Below are 23,213 nucleotides of genomic sequence, written 5' to 3' on the forward strand. Positions count from 1 at the left end.
CTAATATCAGAACAGAGAAGAGTCTAGGGTAACCGAGTTTTAAGCTCCATGCCTTTCACTGTGAAATTGACCACTGAGGAGAACCTGGGAGCTTGTGGTGTAAATAAGTGGCAATGTCAGGGTGCTGGGCAGCAGCATCTCCAACCAAAAACATTTGGAATCCTCGCGTGTCAATTTATGATTGTGTTGCCTGGCCAACCACTAAGCATCAGCTATCTGAACTCACCCAGGCCACACTCTGAAAAGCTAATCTCTTGTCTTTGTAATGACATCTCTTCATTTGTGGATTATCACACGTTCTCAGGAGGTACCTCACCAATCACATTGATTGAAATGATGTTAGCTTTCTTCTGATGTCTGTGAGTTGTGGCTTCCTTCATATCTCTTTTGGTGTGACTTTTACTATATCCTATAAGGGATTTATTACTGAGAACACAGAAATATCATGCTATAGTTCAACTCTCCCTGCTTCGCAAGAGCATTTACATGATCAGCACTCCCTTGTGAAACCAAATGAAGAACTGGTTTTACTTGGGTATTCTATAGGGAAAACCTCCTCCTGGGTTATCTGGCTGATTTCCTCTGAAAGGAAGATAAGGATAAAGAACGCTTGTATTCTTGTAACCTACAAACCACAAACCCTCTGATTTGTGTTCCTACCTAACTCTATCAAAACGGTATCCTTTGCTTTGACTGATCTACTTTTAATAACCCACTCTGTTTCTTCAGCCTCTCCCCTGACTCTAAGGACTGTTTTTGTTAATTAAATTTATTTATCTAAAATATATATAGAAGACCTAAGAACAATAAGTCAACCCTAGAGACTCCAGAGGGAACAAATCCTGCTGACTACACTTCATTTTAACCCATTGGAACTGACTTTGGACTTCTGGCTTCCAGAACTAGAGGAGAAGAAATTTGTGTTGTTTTCAATGATTATGTTTGTGATAAATTGTTACATTAACAGTAGGTTCCAATACATGCTCCTTTGTCCAGAAAGAAATTAAGAGTTCCTGTGGGCAGCCCCCGTGGCGCAGCGGTTTAGCACCGCCTGCAGCCCAGGGAGTGATCCTGGAGACCCCCGATCAAGTCCCACATCGGGCTCCCTGCATGGAGCCTGCTTCTCCCTCTGCCTGTGTGTCTCTGTCTCTGTCTCTCTCTTCCTGTGTGTCTCTCATGAATAAATAAATAAAATAAAATTAAAAAAAGAGTTCCTGTTAGTTTACCATTTGTCAACACTTGAGATTTTCTTCTTTTATGAGGTACTCATTTATGTTTCTATGCATTTTTCTGTTGTTATCCTTCTCTCATTGATGTGGCTTGCAAATTTGATACACTTAATCTTTCTTGGATATATAAATATGAATGTGGATATTGAGATGTTATATATATATAAAGTTTATATATATGATCGTCTTTCACTACAGATTTATCTTTTCTTTCTTATAGGATTTTGGTAAACAGAAAATATTAACTTTGATGTAGTCACTTTTTATCAACTTGTTCCTTAATGATTAAGAATATTATGAAATTAATTAATTAAGAAATTAATCTCTTGCCTTGAAACCATAAAGGTTTATTCAATATTATATTCTGAGAGTTTTCTAGTTTTATTACATTTATGTGTTTTGTACAGCTGGAATTGATTTTGGCTAGGTGTGAGCTGTGTGAATTTCATTTTTCTTCATACAAATAAACAATTTTCTCAACACTATTTGCTGAAAATCTCTTTGTCTTCTACTTCTGCAGTGCCACTTTTGCATGTGCTCATGTTTTTTCCACTGACCTATTTATACAACCCTACCTCTATCCCACATTGTCTTCATTGCTGTTGTCTCATAATAATTCATGACATTTGTTAGATTTATTCTCCCACTTGGTTCTTCCATATTTCAAATATCTTAGCTATTCTTAGCCTTTTGCAGTTTTATACAAATTTTAGATTTAGCTTATTAAGTTCTACCAAAAGCTTGTTTGGGTTTTCATTGGACTACATTGAATGTGTAATTCAACTTGGAAAATTTAATATCCTTAAAATACTGAGCCTATCTAACCTATATAGATATGGACTGTCTTCCCATGTATTTAAGCCATCATTAATGTCTGTCAATGAGGCTTTATAATTTCTTTTATAAATAACTTCCAATTCTCAGTTCTGTTGTTGGATTTATTCTTATATGATATGAATATTTGGCACTATAGTAAATTGTGTCTTCATTTTAAAAAGTAATATTCAAATTTTTCATTTAATAAAATTCTGTACTTAATTTTATGCTTTATTTTGAACAATAAATTCCTACCCTAATGCTCTAAGTAGGTTCCAGAACTGCAATTACATCAAATGCAAAGTCATGCTATTACAGGATTAATTTAATGACTGACAGAGCCTACAGAGCCAGCAACTCTGGAGCTGAAGGACCCAAGTTCTCAAAGCTAATTAATTGCCTGTTGCATTTTATCTAAATCTGCATTAGCACTAGAGCTCCTTGTATCATTAAAACACTGCAAAAGTTTTTGCAAAGCCACTGATAAATGAACACCCAGTTTACATCTACTCAAGCAAAATAAACTGGTGATTTTGAATTCAAATTTTTACACATAAAGAAAAGTAAGTTTCAAAAACAATAAGACTCTACTGTCCACCTGACAGTGGTAACTCATGGCAAGAAGATAGAAAAACAAACCCTTTCATACACGGCTGCCAGTTTTGTAAGTTGGTATGAACTTTTCGGAGAACAATTTAGCAATTGCTATCATAGCATAGTAGGCTTGTACCTGCTGTCTCAGCAATTCTAATAGCAGAAAGTTTTATCGTGAATATTTTCCCACATGTGCACAAAGAATATAAATGGGATGCTCCATGTAGCTGGATGTTAATCCACACACACCCTTGTACAGCCATATAAAGCATGCTTATGTAGTTGAGAGCAAGTCAGAAATAAAAAGAATATAGAAAGAATGCTCCCACAAGTACTTTTTTAAAGATTAGGTAGGTAAAACTGGAAGGAGCCATGAGGTCCTTCAACAGACGAATAGATAAAGAAGGTGTGGTCTATATGCAATGTTACTCAGTCATCAGAAAGGATGAATACCCACCATTTACATTGACGTGGATGGAACTGGAGGATATTATGTTAAGTGAAATAAATCCATCAGAAAATGACAATTATCATATGGTCTCACTCATATTTGGAATAAAAGAAATAGTGAAAGGGACCATAAGGGAAAGGAGGGAAACTAAGTAAGGAAAAATTAAAGAGGAAGACAAACCATGATAGACTCCTAACTCTGGGAAACAAACAATGGGTTGCAGAATGAGAGGAGGGTGGGGATTAGGGTAACTGAGTGACAGGCGTAAAGGAGGGCATATGATGAGCACTGGGTGTTATACTATATGTTGGCAAATAAAGTTTTAAAAAAATTTTTTAAAAAGATTAAGAAGGTAATAGATAATAGATAGAGTATTATGGTTCTCCAGAGGAGAAAAACCAATGGGACGGATAGATAGAAACCCTGCACATTCATAGAAATTTTCTATAACAAAACACTGGAAACCAGTAAAAGTTGCTTCAAGTGAAGGCAAACAAGTGAAGATGGATGGTTTGATTTTTATCAATACCTTTTTTGTGGTATTTTCATTTTTAAAACATGTACATGGGTTGTTTTTTCAATAACTAGTTAAAATATCAAATCCCATAAAACAAATGATTAACATGAAAATACATGGAACTACTCTCATTAATCCCATTTACCTCCACTCCATGTCTTCTGTCACTACTTTCCAGGACTTCAACCTCTCTGTATAAGTAATTTCTCAGCTGAACCTAGATTTTCACAGTAGGGATAATTTTGGATCGTCACTTGTTTGCTGTATCTCTTCTATTGCAACTCCAGGTACAAGGTCTTGTGTTATTTTTTTCATTTGTCTGCCCCAGTACCTGGCAAAATACTCTAGCTGATTCTGGTTGAGTATCAGAGTTATCCGGGAAGCACCTAACAGTACAAAATTATGAAGATTCTATGGCCCAGAAATCTGCACTTCCAAAGATAGCCACAGTGCTGATTAGACTTCATCTGTATTAAAACCTCTCAGTTTAGGTCATACCTGAATTTTATGTCAACTGTACACATTCCAAATCCCCAGTGCTATTTTAACCCCCTATCTCTCCAATACTGCCATCTACTCACCAGCTGTCTGTTTTTTCCTTCTTTGGAACTATCATTTATTGAGTATCTACTATACGGCAATTCATCTCCTAGAAACCTTCGACAAACAAGTTCTAATCTTCACAGTCATACCAGGTGAGTATTATCATTGCTATTTCTAGCTGGAGAAGCTGAAAGAGAGAGATTCAGTCAACTTGTCCAAGTTGGCACCACCAGGAGGTGGCTATAAGACACCTAGTTCTGCCCAAGTCCTGGGTCCTGTGTTTTTTCTGCTCTGCCCTGCTGTCTGTCCCGAGACTCCGTACCACCACTATAGCCCGCCAGCATCCTATTTCTGTGATGCATCTGTCTCCGACTGCCATGTGGGTCCCTTTGTTGGCTCCTACCTCTAGAGGTAAAGTTTGCAAGGGCAGGACTTCCTCTAAGGGCAAATTCTTCTATCTCCTGGGTCTCTATGCAAAACAATTTATATTCTGTTTTGAGACAACAACTTACAAAATCTGTATGTTCTTCCTAACATTTCTGTGTTTCTACTAGAACCATTTAGTTCAGACTTTCTCAGCCTCAGCTCTAATGACTTTTTGGACTAGATAATTGTGTGTGTGTGTGTGTGTGTGTGTGTGTTGGAGGGGGATGCCTGTGCATCCCACTAGGATGTTTACCCACTAGATTCCAGGGGCACTCACTCTCTGCTCCCAGTTGTGACAACCAAAATGTTCCCAGACATTTCAAAATATCCCAAGGGAATGTGTATAAAGTTGTCCCACTTGAGAACCACTGAATTCTAACTGGATATCCTGCCAGCTCCTAAAACTCTATTTGGCCTAAATTAAATTCAGAGTCTTCTCCCAAACCTCTCTACTTTCCTTCCTCATTTCTACTAATTTACCTCAGTCATGCACACTGCAAACCTCTATATTATCTATGTCTACCTCAGCTTCCACTGCCAACCAATCGCTAAAATATGTGGTTTTGACTTTAAATCCTTAGTCACTCATTTCCAATTTCTCTCCCTGGTTCTGGCCTCCATTTCCTCACACTAATTCTCTACCTTTAATCCATCCTATCCAATGACACTGGATAAAGCTTTCTCAAAGGTAGCTCATATTATGTATTTTTTTTTTCTTTTTTTATAGAGCCATCAGCACCTCCCTACCATAAGCCCAATTACATATCAATTGCTCACCCTTGCCTTTCAGGGCCTCTGCCATATGGCACCACCTCCCTTTCCAGCCTCATTTCACACATCTCCTCTACAAGTACCAACATGGCTGCTTATTGCTCATCAAAAATGGTCTGTGCATATGGCCCAATGCCTTTTACTCATGCTGTCACTTCAGTTGGTGAGTCCTCCTCCACAATTTCCCTTAAAAAAAAAAAAAAGCTGTTTTACAAGGACAGTCAGAAATCCTACACTACTCACAAATCATTTTATGGTTGACCCAACAGCATGTGTTCACTTTCTCCTGAGTGCTTTTAACTGTTCATACTACTTCTCTTTATGTCGCTTGCACATCATCCCAATGCCATCTTTGTGGTGGTAACAGTGTCTTTCCTGCCAGCCTGCAACCTTACTGATGGCAGAGATTGGGCCATCCTCTTCATACCCCCTACAGCACCCAGCACTGCCATGTATACTTTAGATGCTCTTGATTATTCATCCAAATGAGTCATGAAAGAGCACTTACTCTCCTACTATCTTAATTAAGCAAGGAATGGTGAAGAACTGGCCTAAGGAATTGGCCTCTCACCTGTCTTGCTGACTCATTCCTCCTTACCCCATTCTCTGCCTGCTACAAAAGTAACCTTTCCAAACACAGGTCTGATCAGGGCAGATACAAACTTCTCTCTGTGGCTTCCAAAACCCTCTGTGTACCAGCTACCCTGTTTTGTCTCTGCCATCCTACCTGTAATCACACTGTTGTTACATGTTGGGGAGTTTCCAGTTCCAACTGTCATTCAGGCTTCTTGCCCTATGTGTTCTACACCTTTGCTCACATCACTCCTTCTTCCAAGAATGCCTTTGGTCAACCACATCCACCTGCAACATCTGTTCACTCATCACCAATGGGCAGGGAAAGCCCCTCTACTCCTAGTGAATCTCTGTCTTCTTTGGATACCCACTATATCCTTGTTTCTATCACAGCTCCTATGATACTTTGCTATGCTTATTTCTTGACATGCCTAAAGCCAACCACCATTGATATGTACATAGAAAGAGTACACAGTGTTTTACCAGATTTTGCCTTCCTGATGCCTAGCATAATGCCTAAAGTTGATGAAGATGGTATTGCTGAAAAATTGGATAGATGAATCCAAAACAGAAAATCAGCCTATTCTAGTTATTGATTAGGAGAATAAGAAATCAATATATAAAGTGTTTTCTACCAGCAAAAGCTATTTTATAAGACCTGAATATCTAATATCGTCAAGAGAAGACATAACCCCAAAGAGTCAATTTTCCAGTTTGATGCCATTTGTCAGTTTTAATTTTAAAAATTCTAAACTGCATTATATATTTCCCTGGCTTGGTCAACAGAATATCCAGGAAGCAATTTCACTGTCTCCATACTGGAGTTATTGTTATCAAAATAAGTTTCTATGTGAGTTTACCTAATTTACACCCACAGATACCATAAGAGAATAACCACCTCCTACTGAGAAGCACCAGAACATTTGCCTTTCCTTCTATTTCCAGCTCTGCCAGCAGCTATTACTTCTCATCCTGATAAGGTATCTATTTAAGGCAGTGCTCCGCTGCCTTGACCCCTCGCCCCTCATTTGCATCTATCTTATGACTCAGGGGAGCTGTCAGGACACACCAGAAAAGCAAATGTGTAAGTCACATACCTAACTCAGCATTTATCAATTGATACTAGCCTGAGATTACTATATTTCTGTCCCTGGAGAAAAAAAAAAATGTGTGGGCTTCATAGGAGCTGATTCTTGTGTGTGGCAAATGGTTTTTGTACACGAATTTCAGTGTTTGGGCTCCTGTCCTGGTTCTTAAAGTTGCCAACAGCCTGACCACTGGAGGTTCATTTGCCATTGGAAAAAAGGGGGCTGGATACAATTACACAGGTTGTTTTATGTTTACATTTTGTGTTCTAATCCTAAGAAGCTGGAAAGGAGAAAATAGAAGAGCAAGCCTCAAATTCCACATGCCCAAGTTAAAAGGATGTGAAAACTGAAATAAAAGCAAAGATGTTGCAATAAAAAAAGAAGAAAAACTTTTAAAATAGCACAGAAAAGAAGTGAACAGATTGGAGAAGATCAAGAATCTATAAAGAGATATAGAAGAGTTACATATAATAGAATATAAAAGTCTATACTTATAATTGAGAAGGAGATAAAAGTTTACCCTAATCTTCTTAGAGAGGACAGAATAGAATAGCTGAAATTAAGGCACAAAATGTTGCATGCTTAACAAAATAATTGTTTGCTAATAAAAGGAAATATAAGTTCAGTGGAAGGAATCTGTCCAAGAGAAGAATGTGGTAAAGTCAAGAATGTAAAGAGTCATGGCAGTCCCTGGTGTCCAGATGGTAATAACTAATATTTCCTGGGTGTGTTCTCTGTGGCAGGCCCCAAGCAGGGTATTTTCTATGCATTTTTCTTTTAACCTTCACAGTAACTTTGGAGATAGTAGCAAATATTTAGCCTAATTAAAGATGAAAAACTTAGGTGATTCTTTTAATCGTTGCTACAAGAACGCTGCATATGAACATCCACGAAATCTCAGTGGCATAGAACAATAATTATGTGCTCAAGAGTATTCAATGTTACACTGATCCGATCTGGCCTGCCTGCCACCACCACTCCCCGCCCTGCCCCACATACTTCGGCTGCACCTGCTCAGGTGTGTATGGCCAAATGCTAGTAAGTCAGTCACCTGTGTTTGGTGAGGGGCTAGCTGATGGCTGTTGTAATATAGCCTCAGCCAGATCTGGAGCAACTCACATGGGATCCACACATTCTAGTCTTCAGCAGGTTGCCTCAGGGATGTCCTCTGTGTGTCAATGGCAGAGGGCAGGAGTGCAAGAATGATTGGGTGCTTTTTCTAGTTTCTGCTGGCATTCCATTAGCCCCAGACAGTCACCTGGCCAGACCCAGAGCCAGAGTGGACAGATAAGGCAAGGTTACCTTTCCAAGAGTGTTGCAAGAGGGTGGGCTTAAGAATGAGTCCTAGATGCAATCAGTCCACTAAAATGTAGATGAGATCAATTGGGTCACTTGTCAAAGGTCACCAGCTGCTGGGAGCCTGGATTGCAACTATACCAATCTGGCCCCAATACCTACCTTTCACTGGCTACAGCAGACAGAGGATCCATAACGGGTCAGATTGAAGACCTGCAAGTCAGTTTGCAAATGACATGCCAACAAAGTATGGAGACACTGCAATTTTAGGGAGATGGAGTAGAAAATCCAATTAAAACCAACCAACCAACGAAAGAAAGAAAGAAAATCAAAACTCAGGTAAGATTGCAGGGATAAAGCTTTTATATGCTCAGAGGTTCTGAAGCACAGGCCTTGAAAGTTTGCAAAAAGAAACAAAGTCATTTAGCCGGGGAGGAAAAAAATTCTATGGAAGGAATAAAAGGAGAAATAAAGGTAAACGGTGAAAATCTAGGTTTACAGCATTTTTTTTTTAGTGTTATTAATGTCCTGTGGCTGAATGTTTTTTGAAAGTTTGTCCCCCAACTTTGAGGTATAATTGACAAGTAAAATCATAAGATATTTCAAGTGTACAATGTGATGACTTGCTATCCACACTGTAAGGAGCTCTCCCCTCCATCGAGTTAACACTGGATTTGATTTTTGATTGATGTCTTAAAAGTTCCCTTAAGTAAACAGATTTCCTAATACAAAATGCTACATACAGTAGACTTTTCTGAAATTTGCTAACAAAATGCACCTCAACAAATTCTCTCTAGAAATTTGGGGACTTATTCATATTCGCAGAGCCAACCATTTTTCTTGAATGAATTAGACTGACCATTAACCTTCTGAGTCACCTTCTGTCCCTAGAATTTTACATGACTTTGAAGGCAATGGGGTAGCAGAGGTAAATACATTTGATGACTAGTAGTGATGAAAAGTAGTCCTGATTGTCCGTTACGGTGGTGTCAGGGCTGAATGACATTAAAAGCAAGCAAAGGCTCTTTAGTGTTAATTTATCTAAAATAGATCCTTTTTGAAGGAACCTATGTGAGATTATTGCCACCCACATTCAGATTCAACATAGAATAAAGGAGACAAGGAACATTTTCCTAAGCTGATGAGTGACTCAATTTAATTTTATCCCATGGCTAACTTTCAACTCGGCATCTCGTCTGACAAAGCCATTTTCATTACAGGGCTCATCTGAATGTGACAACGACAGCCAGTCATATTAGTGTCATGGTCACCCGAACCTATTGGCCCTGCTGTTCTGACCTTTTGCCTTCAAAGTCTCTGACGTTTCCTTATCGGGTAAATTAAATGCCACACGGGAAAGTTGGATTCTTTCTTCTTTGAGGCAACTGCTCAGGTCACACAGGAATGTTGCCTGTTAATAGGATCAGCTCTGGAGAAAGCCATACTCTACAGCAGGGGATGCCAGGCTTCTCTTGTTACCATGGCAGCTGCTTCTACCTAACTTGTCCACACTTATCTTTGTCATATTATCATTAGTAATCCTGGTAGGAACACTAACAGTTAACCATGTTTGGAGTGCTGAATTGGGCACTGTACCCACCGTGTCTCATTTAATTCTATCACCGTTTCGGAAGCCATCATTATGGATATTTTTTTCAAACAAGGAAAGTAGAATGTAAAGAGATTGAATAATTGCTTCAACCAGGACCTGGCAGTGCTTGTTGTCAATTTTAAACTATGGTCCTTTTTTCCTATCTGAGCCTACCTTTTTCCTTATTTTTATACCTTAACCTCAGAAAATAGAGCCATAGGTCAACAAGGTTCAAATGCGGGGCGCCTGAGTGGCTCAGTGGTTGAGCATCTGCCTTTGGATGTGATCCCTGGGTCCTGGGATCACATCCCACATCAGGCTCCCCACAGGGACCCTGCTTCTCCCTCTGCCTATGTTTCTGCCTATGTCTCTGCCTCTCTCTCTCTCTCTCTCTCTCTCTCTCTGTGTGTGTTTCCCATGAATAAATAAATAAAATTTTTAATGAAGAAGAAGAAGGTTCAAATGCTAAGGCTCTTCTATGGTTTGGTGTTCACCTTACAACCTTTAAGAAGTCAGACAAACTCCTTGGATCATAGAAGCTGGAAGACCAGGGACTCCATTCTGGTTCTACTTAATTATGTCATTGTCAGCAGGTCACTTACCCTTGCCCTGCTGGTGTCCCCATTTCTCCGAATGAGGTTACCGTCTTTGCTCTGCCCTCTTCTAAGGGTATTTTGTGAGGACCAATGAGGAAAAAGTAGGTGAAAGTACTTTGCAAACTGTAGAGCAATGCACATATGCTATTGTGATTTCTGCCTTATTAATCTCCTGCTTGGGCCTTGGAGCAGCTGTGGCATGTTCTGTTTCTAGAAAGGATGCATAGCTGGGCAGTCGGGCTAATATTATTCCACCTTTAACTAGATTACCCTCCTGCTGACCCTCTGCTCCTTTCCCATGCATATTGATTTATCTTTTAAAAGCAAAACAATATGTTCTGGCCACTTCCCTCCTTCAACTGCACTTGTTACTCTGTGCTTGCCAGTTGTGTATGTGCACACATGTGTGTGTGTTTGTGTCTGTGTTTTAACAGGACTCAAGGAATGGAAACCAAATGCACACATCACCACCAATTAACACGAGCTTACATCTCTTGTAAGTGATTTTTTTTCCTCTCCCCTTCAAAACACAAAGGGTATTTGCCTTCCCTAACTTTTTCTAAGCCCTATGCTAAGGGATGCAGAGGTTCTGCCCCTAGGAGCAAGCTGTAACTGCTCAAGCGATAGTGATGGTAGTTTTTAAAACTTATTATTGTTGTCCCCAGGGTCTCATGGAGGCATTCCACGAAATCTGTTTACCCTAAAGCTATCTTGCTTTGAGACTATCTTTGATCTAATGCAAACTCAAATAGAAGCCTCCTCTGACCCCAAGTGAGGAAAACTATAGGGTGACCAGCTATCCTGGTTAGCCAGGGACTGGCCCGTTTTTGACACAGAAAGCCTTGCCACAGCAGACCCAGCCCTGCACACAGGGGATGCTCAGGCAGCTGGAAGGGGAGCAGTGTGCTTCCTGGACCAGCCCTGTGGCTGTCTGCATATCACGGGCTCCACGCACAGTGAGGCATTTTCACCCATCCTGCTTGCCTCAAGCCTTTGGGGAACCGTGTTTTTTAAAAAACAAAACTAAATAAAACAATATCAATACTTTATTTTTGCTCTCACAAAACACCCTTACCCTGCCTCCCTCACCCCCGCCCCCGAAGCTGCTGCTGAGCCAGCAAGCTCCCACCTAGAGGACACCAGCCCCAGGGTGGCTCTCTGTGCCCTCCAAAGTCACTCTGGGTCCCTTGCTGCATATTCAGCATTCAAGCCTCTTTTTTTTTTTTTTTTTAAGGTCTTATGTATTTATTCATGAGAGACACAGAGAGAGGCAGAGACGTAGGCAGAGGGAGAGGCAGGTGCCTCAAGGTTGCACCTAACACGGGACTCTATCCCGGGACCCTGGCTGACGACCTGAGCCGCCCAGGTGCCCACATTCAATCCTCTTGATAAATGAGTCTGGTTTTCTTGTTTGTAGCTCCCCCGGAGCAATGAAGCATAAACGTCTGTCACCCGTAAAGTACAGCTGCAAGAAACGTGCGGGAGTGGTAAGGGGATGGCACAGGCCGGGGAGAAAAGCGTCTCACCGAGGAGGAGGACGCGCGTCGCAGCTCATCCCGGGGATGGGGCATCTATGCACCATCAATTTAAAGTTCACAGCTGCCAGATAATGTCCCTTCATTTTCAAACGTTATAGGTTGTGTGTGTGGTTTTGCTGTTAAAAAAAAAAAAGTCAGTGGAGGATGCCAAAAGGCCACACTTTAAGGATAAAGAGCTTTATCACCTTCGCTCTAGAAAGATACACAAAGCAAAATCTGGAAGCCACATTAGACCGTGAGGGAGACAATGGGAGCAGGTGGCTCAGGGTGTGGGAACAGGAGCCCTAGCATTCATTAAACAGAGAAGAAGAAAGGGGGAGATCTGAGTTGAGCTCCTCCTGCTCAGTTACTTTCCCTAAAGAAAAGAGAAGGTGCTCACTGGGGAGGAGGGAGATCTGTGCCTCACCAGGCCTGGGGATGGGGGGTTGGGGGAGTGGGGGAGGGTGGGGGCAGTCCAGGTCCTCAACCATGAACAGCCAGATCCTGGCAGGTTCCTGGATCTTTAAACAGAGCACAGCAAATCACAAGTAGGAAGACCATCTCTGTGGTTCGTGGAAGGTTCTGGAGATCCTGAGCGGGCATAACTGCTGCAGGACTACGAAGTCTGCCTGGGGCTCCACCATCTTCTTGCAGCCAGTAGGTGTATTTTTGTTCCTACGTCCGGGACAACCTTTGCATCATTGATATTTGGGATTGTATCAGTCATGGACAGTCTTGTCAGCTTGGTTGCTAGAACCAAGTACCGTGGACTGAGTGGCTTCAACAAACATCTGTTTCTCATGGTTCTGGAAGCTGGAAGTCCAAGACCAAGATGGCAGCAGAGTTGTTCTGGGCGAGGGCTCACTTCCCGAGGTTCACATGACTGTCTGCTTGCTGTGTGTTCACGCAGCAGAGGGAAATATCTTACTTGTGTCTCTTATGAGGGCACTAATGTCCTTCATGAGGGCTCCATCTTCATCACCTAATTACCTCTCAAAGTTCCCAAAGGCCAAATGCCATTACACTGAGAATATGGTCTTTGACATAGGAATTGACAGGAAGGGGGCCACACGTGATCTGGCCCTCCAGGGAAAAAGGACTGACTAATAAGCCAGTACACACAGAGACATACCAGGAATCTCCCTACTTCCCCACCCTAGGAACTAATTCTTCCTTAAGGGAGTCTGTCTGGTGCTTTGCAGGATGTCTAGAAGCATGCTTGATTTCTACTTGTAAGACAGTAGTCAGCACCTCCTCCTGCCCTGCGGGTGACAAAAATGCTTCCAGGTATTGCCAGAAGTCCTGCGAGAACCACTTTTCCAGGCCATGAGGTAAGGAACGTGGATTTCACATGTCCTCCTGCCAACACTCTGCATTATTCACAGTTAGATGTACAGAGCCCAGAGAGCAACGCTTGTGTTTTCAGAATCCTGTATTTTCACTCAGATGCTATTTTAACATCCTGAAGGTTAAGGAGTTTAATTGATATTCCTATAAGTCTACAGTGGGCAGGACATTTAAACCTTTGGGTGGGAGCAGTCTTAATAAGTAGTAGGTAAGTTCTACCTTCAGGTACTGCCTTGAACTCTCCCACTGGAGTGACAGCAACTTTTCCCCTGAATTAAAAATGCAGTAATGTAACCAAAGGTGAAATTTGTCCCAAAAGTCTCAGTTTACCTGTTCAAACTGGGCCCTCGACTCAAAAAAGGGTCTTACTCAAAATTCTGCATTATTCATGCATAATGTCACAACTTTGATATTTCATTGAACAGAATATTTTTACTTACCGAATACATAAAAATAGCTTTGAGCTTGATATAGATGAAGGCAATTTGACAAACATTTGCTTATCCTAAATTATAGAAAATTTTCCTTTTTTTGGTGTGCTGCTATTAACAGATTTTTAAACGTAGCCTTCTAATGTAAAAAAAAAAAAAAATTAAAAAAATGTCCTGTGCTCTTCCAACCATCTGGTGTGAAATGACACATGGGTGGCAAACTGCTATTTTAAGCACTGAATGCATTATCTATAAGCAAGCATGATTATCTCCTGCATTGTAAATTTCCTGCTGTGCCACAGTAATTCTAGTATTTTCCTGGTCATGCACAACTGTATTGTATCTTATAAGCAGTCTATGTACGTTAAAAAGGAAAAAAAAAAAAGCAGAGAGTTCTTTAATGGGGTTTTAAACAAAAAGTTTTGGTACCTGGACTTGGAAATGAAGACTCCAAAAGGCTAATAAATCATTGTTTGTAACTGAAACATACATATTTATTTAGTTGCTTCAAGCAAGGGAAGGAAAAACATCCAATTTAGAATTTTGACCCATTAAGCATCATGGCAGGATATGGAAATTTCTCTTTGGCATTTTTCTTTGCCCATTAAGAAAACAAAACAAAACAAAACAAAAACATCATTTACTGGACTCTTAAGTGGCTGCATCTTCTGTCTGACTTACAGCATGGGCGGCTGAGACCCAGACATGGCATGTGTTTATTGGAAAATTCACTGGACAGGACACTGGCACTGTTGGTTCAATGAGGCATTCATTTTGCTAACCAAGTTTTAAGGGGCCTACGTAGAAGGCAGAAGCAATAATCTGGGTTCATTTCTGAAGGAAGACTTGTTTTTCTTGCAAACCCACCTAGATGTTAGTGTGAAGCTACTTCCCAAAAACAGATGAGTGATGACAACTTCTATCCTCTTCCAAATGTTTAAATAGAAATGGATCTAACTGGTGAGAGAAAGAGCAGTCAAGATGCTGAAGGACGTTTTTTTTTTTTTTCATCCATCATCTTAATCCTCTATGTGTGGTCCTTTTCATGTTGACTAAAGATAAAATGAAAGTGATTTATGCATCTTTATGCCCGGACTCAAATACAAATGCATGCTCTGCATCGGTTCCCTAGTATAAACTCTTCCAGGTTAGAGGTTAATCTTACACACTCAACAGTAAAATAAAAGCAATATTCTTCATTATGAATATGCCACAGATTAATAATTCTATTCACTTTAAGCCTGAAAGAGTCCATCAGTTGAAGCCCTACCTACTATGAGAAACTGACAAACTGATTTTTAATTTTAAACATCCTAGATCAGTTGCTTCACAAAGTTATTCTTATTTATCTCTCACAAGAATCTTGCAAAGCTGATGAATTATTCCCATGGCCAACCCAGGAACTGAGGCTTGTCAAAGAATAAGTCATTAAGAAGAGGAGGGATTTTAAAAGCCCCGTGATGATCAAACCCATGATCTTGCTACTCTTTACATAGGATCTAGTTCAGTAAGATGCCCACATGATATGCTCTGAACACTTACAGCCTCAGAATCCCAACATTCTCTCAATTCTGGGCCTGAGGACATTGAATGTTGGCATACCTGGTACAGGTTACAGTATGAGATGTCTAATATTTAAATATCTCAAAAGGACAGAAGACAATGATGGCTTCAAGAGAGACATATAGAATTGAAACATCAGATGATGTAAAGTATCTTTCCATAAGATTGAGAAACTATGAACCTATTTCTATTTAATAGACCTAATTTAGCATTTAAAAAAAGGGAATACCCTGCTCTGAGAGTCTGAGCTGCTCCATAGAAAATGGTGAATGTTTGCCCAGGCACAGATTCACTGAGCCAAGCCAATGAATTACCAGTGCATGGACTAAGGAAAATCAAAATTGCTCCCATTCAAACACATGCTCTCTTGCTTTCTCATTCATACATATATATCAAGCCAAACCAACATTTTCAATCTTGCCTCAATCATAAGTACAAGAATAACCACCACCACGAGTCCCAGAACCTTCTCTCTTCTACTACTTACTGAGTTTCTACCACCAAACCAGTTCTGGGCACTTGAGACATGTTCAATAAATGCTTACCAAATGAGAGAATTAATGATGGATTCACACGTGAATAAATGTGTTTTATGTCATGGAGATTCAAGATGCTACATATTGTGACTTTTTTTAAATAAATGTTTAAGAGAATTGATAGTTTGAAACTGTCAAGGAAAGGTACATAAGATTTATCTCTGGCTAGAGGAGAGGCTAAAACACATTAGATGCCAAGTAAACATTTAACTGAAAGGAGAAATAGAATTATGGAGAAAGGATGTGCCATAGAGTATAGAGTTTATTCTGAGAGGGTTGCAGCAGAAACCCACCTGGTAAATGGATAGCTTAGCTATAGTCAAAAGAAAAGATAAGGAAAGCCTTGTAGTTCTGCCAATTTTCTCACTGTTTCTTAGCCATCACCTACTGTGTAATACATAATTGGCCTAAGAGACATGGGGGTGGGGTTCTAATCATGGAATAGTTAATAGTACAAAAAAATATTTACCCCAGAGCCTTTGGCATTGAGTTCTTTCCATTTTATGGTTTTAGTAGAGAGAATGTGATATTCATCACAGCCATATCTAAATTCCTTCAAGACGATGGAAACATAGGACAGCTTTCCAGGAGAGAATTTCATTCAGCAAGTTCATGGGCAGCCCTCCTGCCCAATGCCTGTCCTGACCCATCCCCACAGTGGACTTCTTTCTGAGACCCATCAACCATCTCATTGCATGTATGGTTCTTAAGCATATACTTGCTTGACTTTCTTTGTTTCCTCCCCACACTATTTCTTCCAAAATATTACCCAGCCAATTTTCTCTATTTACCATATTCCAGCTATTTCATAGTTCCTGTGTGTCTTGCCAGCATCCTGGTAGGTGTGTATCCTCAGCTCACACCCCTTAGACAAACTCCCACAAGGTATGTTCCTTTCGGAAAGTGGTAGAGGATAAATGCAGTCACTAATTCGGAAACTTCTATTTTTCCCCCCATTTCCTCTTTCTTTTAATTGCTCTGCTCTAAGCTCAAGTTTCTCAAATTGCCACATAAATACCCACTTCCCCAAGACCACTTCATTGCGTGTGGGATCACCACTAATATTGTGGAGAATTCTCCTTTTGGTTCTGCGCTCCCCCTCAAGCCAGAAGAGGAGATACTCCATTTATCAGGAACTTCCTGACAACAGAGAAACTATCTCTCAATGAGCCAGAGTGTGGAATGCCTCCCTGGGGACCTTGAGACTTGGAAAAGAAACTGAGATACTGGAATAATATGTGAATGGCAGTAGAGCAGTAGGGAATCAGCTTGACTGACTCTCTTGTCTTCCCCAAAACAGAATTCTGCTCCCACAGCATCTTCAGCCCACAGGCACCTACCCCTGATGCAGGGATCACACACACATACAGAAAAATGCAGTCTGACCAGAAGAGGAATGAGAGATAAAGTAGCTTGGGTTTTCTCAAATTTGATGTCTCCATAATGACAAATAGTTAATGAAATAGGGATTTTGGAGCTCTAGATCTCAGTCTCCTTTTCTGGTTCTTTAGCATTCCCAAAACACTCGCCAATAAACCAAAAGCCCTTGCCTAAAATGCATCTAGACAGGTGACACTTCCATAGGCAAATGACATCACGATTCAGAAAACATTAAAAAATATATAATTTAGGGGCTCCTGGGTGGCTCAGTGGTTGAACATCTGCCTTTGGCTCAGGTCATGATTACAGGGTCCCGGGATCAAGTCCCATGTTGGGCTCCCCGTGGGGAGCCTGCTTCTCCCTCTGCCTGTGTCTGCCTCTTTCTCTGTGACTGTCATAAATAAATAAATAAAATCTTAAAAAATAAATAGTAAAAATAAAAATAAATAAAATTATACGCACACACACACACAAATTTCACGTTGAGTTAGAAAGCACTTTCATCCTTTAAAACCTTGTGTTCTAAATTATAAAGTCTCAGTTAACTCTGAAAGCCAGCGTGCCAAGATGCTGAAGTACACTTTGAAAAGCTGGGAGCTTGCTAGTATATCTGATGTATTTAGTTGCAACACATGGTAGCTGCCTAGGTGAGAAGAGCCACAGAGGTCAGAAAATGACACTACATTCAGGACAGAAGAACGCATTAGGGACAAACACAGGCTCTTCTGGTGGAAAAGTGTGTACGGTAAAAGAATGGGATTTAAGGAGGGAGTCTGTGGCCATGAAAATTTACAGTATGATAGGATATAGAGAAGCCCTGACAAATGTATTTCAGTTCAAGGAGACACTCGCAGAGGTTATATGGTCCTACCTCCTGCTGGTCTACCAACCAAACGAAAACTAGGCACAGGCAGTGCTGGTCTCTACAACCTCCCCAATACCTCATAGCTAAGCTCATGGCTGAGCTGAGACAAAGACATGCATGTTTGGAATTCTAATCCAAAGCTCATTCAATGGTCAATGATGCCCCTTAGAAGGGAGAACGTTCTCCTTGGAAAGAAGAAAAAGATTTCCACAGCTCCTTTAAAATACAAAACGTGTAAAATAGAATTGAGCGCTTACAATTCAGAAAAGCCCTTGATCTACGAGCATATATCCAGATCACATCAAAGAACCAAAAAGCAAGATCTCCCTCTTTGACTGGTTTCCAGCAAAAGAACAAAACATTGGGCTTTATTTTTAAACATTGAATTTCCACGGAGGGCTAGACCCCTTCTCCCTCAATGTCACTGGTTGTGAAAAATATGGCTGAAATCCCTTAGCTGTGGGTTAACCTGGCATGGTAACTCAACGTTTTTATGTCTGAAAAAAGCCAGCTGATTTTTCATCTTAAGTGTTCTAAAATGACAGACAGTATAAAATGTAATTTTGTAGATTGTATGTGCATCCCGTGATACATATTTAGATACCCAGAGCGGAGGTGTTTGAAAGGTACTTCCTGTCTTAGGCATCTCCATTTGGGGTTATAAATGTGGACCCCTACACATAGCATATGCTTGAGTAATTATAATTCTGTAGTCCAGAGTCTCAAAATCAGTTTCTAATTTTAGTCAGAAGCTACTCAATGCAAAACTAACAAGAGTGGTGGTAAAGGGGGAAAAAACAAAAACAAAAACCCATGCAAAGGAGAGCAGGGATTTGAGGTGAATGGAAGTCAGATTGATTCAGATAAGATGCACACAGGGAGAGATTCATTCTTTCTAGATGTACAGTTGCAAGAACATTAGCCAGTACACAGTAGTATAAGCATCACAATTTAGATCTAGAACAGCCCCAACACCCCACAAATCTCCATCATCCCTCTGCAGTCAATCACCGCTCTCCCCAGCCTAAGCCATTGGTAAACACTGATCTGTCTCTTGTCCCTATAGTTACGCTTTTTTCCAGAATGTCCTATAAATGAAGTCATACAGGATTTAGACTTTTAAGCACATATGGTATCAGAAGAAGCAGGAGCCAGAGAACCACAATTGTCAAATAAAACAGACCCCAAAAAGATTAAAAAGTAGTAGGTAGGCAGAATGCAAACGGGGAGAGTATTTTATCCTTTAAATAAAGGGAAGTAAACATTTCAAGAATAATGGGGAGAGAGAAATGTGGGTGGGGGATGGAAGGCTTAAATTTTCCAATTCAGGCCAACATTTCAAGAGCTATTTTTCTTTCTCCCTGAACACCAATAGCAGTTTCTCTGTCTTTATTATGGTTCTTTGACACCCTCCACTAAATTATAGTTTTAATTAATTTCAACATCTATACATTGACACTTACTGGAGCTACTGGATATGGAGACTGCATGACTCATCTGTTCAGTTAGACTGTAAGGTCCTGGATGGCAAAATTATAGAAATTTCACCTTTGTGTCCAGCAGGGTACCTAGCACAGATGCTTATTGATAATCTGTCATATGTCTGTGAAGAAATCCATTGATCAGAGAAGCTGATAGAAAGTATTTTAAAAAGTAAATCTGCAGGGATCCCTGGGTGGCTCAGCGTTTTGGTGCCTGCCTTTGGCCCAGGGCATGATCCTGGAGTCCCAGGATCGAGTTCCGCATCAGGCTCCCAGCATGGAGCCTGCTTCTCCCTCTGCCTGCGTCTCTGCCTCTCTCTCTCTGTGTGTCTATAATAAATAAATAAATAAATAAATAAATAAATAAATAAATAAATCTTTAAAAAAAAAAAAAAAGTAAATCTGCACCCAGATTTTCAAACAGTAAATTTCATTATAAATTTATTTAGATGATTCTTAATTATTACAAGAGCCAAGATGTGGAAACAACCTCGATGTCCATTGATGGATGAAAAATGAAGTTGTGGGATATATATATGTATATATATATATAATAGATATATATATATTAATATTCAGCCATAAAAAGAGGAAATTCTACCATTTATAACAACATGGATCACTGTCCAAGGCATTATACTAAGTAAAATAAGTCAGAGGAAGGCATACTGTTATGATCTCACTCATATGCAGAATCTTAAAAACCTCACAGAAAAATGTATGAGATTTGTGGTTGTCAGATGTGGAGGGCAGAGGGAAGAGGAAATGGAAAAAAGGTACAAACTTCCAGTTAAAAGATAAAGAAGTATGAGAGATATAATATACATGACTAGAGTTAACATTGCTGTATAATAACATATGAAACTTGTAAAGGTAAATCCTAAGAGTTCTCATCACAAGAATTTTTCTTTTCATAGTATCTATATGAAAATATGCACGTTAGTTGAAACTACTGTGGTCATTTCACAACATATGTAAATCAAATAACCATGCTATTTGCCTTCAACTTTCATAGTGACATATGTCAATTATTTCTCAATAGAACAACACCAACGAGAAGATTGCTTGAATCATCCACCTTGTATTAGCTTTCCCTTCTCGGTCATTTTCTGGCTTGTATAAATAATTATATAACCTCTGAATTAGTACATAGTAGAAAAGGATCAATACTAGACACAGACAGATGAATATACCTCTGAGGAAACGAAATCATTATGGTTTGTGAACTATGAAATTACGTACCACCACCAGGCATATGCCAAGAGCTTCATGCGATGCTCCTTCAATAAGGCATCATTAACTTCCAGAACTCGGTGAATGGAGCCCCCTGCAGAGGGACATTTGTTTTAATGTTCTCCAATTACAATATGTTATTGATGTAGTCATAAAAATGATGCCGATGACCTACCATCAATTGGTCATGCACTAGAGGTAGCTTTCACCGCAATGCAAATAGATTCACTACACCTCAGAAAGGCAGCCAGTCCAGGGGTTGTGGCCAATGAATACCTCAGTCCAAGATTATCACTTAGGCAACTTGAAAACTCAACCACCTCTACCCTCAACCCATAAGTGGTTACATGTTAGGAGGACCATAGACCTTTCTGTTGCTTTTCTTCATTAATGGTGGAGAAACAACTGCCAAAGAATACAATAGCCATATAAGTCTCAAAATTTTAAAGCTTTGATGAGTTCTATCTGTCGCCATCACAGAATGAACAGCTTAGTAACTGGACCTAATTCTCTCCACACTGGTCCAGAGGAACATTCAGGGAAGACAGAGGAAAAATAAGAGGACATGGCTTCAGGTCTCCATGATATTATAAACATTTTTTCTCCTTGAACAAGAAGGTTGGTGCTGATAATTTTTTGTCTTCAAAAAGTAATTTTATCCTAAATATACTTCAAGGTTAAATTGCCCCTGAGGATTATTATTAGTCATTAGAGGTATACATGAAGACTAAATAAATTTTTCTTCTTGACAATATACTGCAGACCCTGATTAAAGGGAATGAGGTGGAAGAAGGATACCATCCTTAGAGGATTAGGACTGTGTTAATAATTCTCATAGTCGTGGTAGCCTTGATACATTGCTACTCACTGCTGGGCCCCGTAAATCATCTAAGGACAAACCCTTTCAAAGCTCACATAATCGAAATACCAAAATAATTTTAATGCTCAAACAAATTTAATGTGATTTTAATGTACTAGGTTAGTGCCTCCTCAAAAATGCACATCTATCCAGAAACTCGGAATGTGACTTTATTTGGAAACAGGGTTTTTGCAGATACAATCAAATTAAAACGGGTCATACTGCAGTAGAGTGAGCTCTAATCCAATGACTGGTATCCTTAAGAGACTGGCAACTTGGACAGAGACTCAAAATTGGAAGATTAAAAAAAAAAAAAGAATTGGAAGATTTGAGGACACACAGGGAGAATGGCATATGACTGGTATCATGTGTCTACAAGCCATTTAAACAAAAAGAAAAATACCACATTAAGTGGATGGCACATATCTTGGCAGGAGGCAACAAATACGCTCTCCACATACATAGGATAAGTAGCAAGGACTCGGGTGGAACATTAATCATAACACTGACACTCCCAGGGACCCTGTCTCCTTACTGCTAAAACAAAGTCAACAGAAATCCTTGTGTATATCTCATGTATTTTTTTTCACATGGATATTTGAAAGGTCAAATAAAATGTTTTGAGGAAATGGCAAGTGTAAAGTTCTATGCAGATATAAATCGCTATTATTAATAACCATAAGGTTCATTTTGTTCTTTAATACCATTGAAATTTGAGAAAATAATTCTAAGGAAGTTGTGTAGAAATCATCACTCTTGAACTCTTGAACTCCTCTATAATAAACTGTTCAGCCTGGATCAAAAGGTGTAATAAATGTGCAAAGTACAAACAGATACAAGCAATCAAAAAAAAAAAAAAAACATTTACAATCAAAGGTCAGTCTACTTCTACAAGCAACAATGTATCTTACAAATTAAAAATCTACATAATGGAGCAAACATGTGACACTTTAGGATAAAGGCAAGGGGAATAATGTGTTAGAATTATGTATAAATACAAAAGGTATGCATAGATAGAATGTACTTTAGGGTTACTGCACATAGCATACATATCTTTACTTGGGGTAGTCTCTTAAAAAATAAGAAATACTATTGATCTCAACTATCCTGGTCAAGAAGATATAATGTGATATAATCCTCTCCTATCCAGGCTAAAATGTCCTATGTTATTTTTCCCATTAACAGCACTTGCCACCTTATTTCATACACTTTAGCTACTGAATATTTTTTACCACATTTGTAAGTATCATAAAGAACCGCACTTTGGTAATCAAAATAATCCACCCCGCTCCTCCTCTCAAGAAAACAAAACCTATTTCCCCGAAGACTATTCTCCTATCTTACATATCAAGCTAAATCAGTTTACCATTTCTTCAAAAATTTTAAGATTTAGCTCGGCAGTGGGAACTAGGACTCCATCTTTCAAGAGGAAATTTAATTAGTATTTATTGAACAATTATATTTTAAAACAATTGTGTGGCTCAAAAAAAATAAAGATATATAACATACA

General features: G+C 39.6%; 1 long non-coding RNA gene across 7 annotated transcripts in view; it reads right to left on the reverse strand.

Moving 5' to 3' along the window:
• LOC112655985 (uncharacterized) overlaps window positions 1-23,213 on the reverse strand; it is a 160,407-nt gene that overhangs the window by 20,054 nt on the left and 117,140 nt on the right. For 3 of the 7 annotated variants that reach the window (XR_003134006.3, XR_003134004.3, XR_004808278.2), the window contains exon 2: window positions 20,854-20,938. The exons of 2 other annotated variants lie outside the window; for them this stretch is intronic. This is a non-coding gene — a long non-coding RNA (uncharacterized LOC112655985). Of the gene's footprint in view, window positions 1-5,353; window positions 5,534-6,074; window positions 6,163-20,853; window positions 20,939-23,213 lie in introns of those variants that run through there. 2 more of the 7 variants (XR_003134003.3, XR_003134007.3) reach the window with 2 other exon arrangements.

Source organism: Canis lupus, chromosome 22, assembly GCF_003254725.2.
Source record: "Canis lupus dingo isolate Sandy chromosome 22, ASM325472v2, whole genome shotgun sequence".
Lineage (NCBI taxonomy): Eukaryota > Metazoa > Chordata > Mammalia > Carnivora > Canidae > Canis > Canis lupus.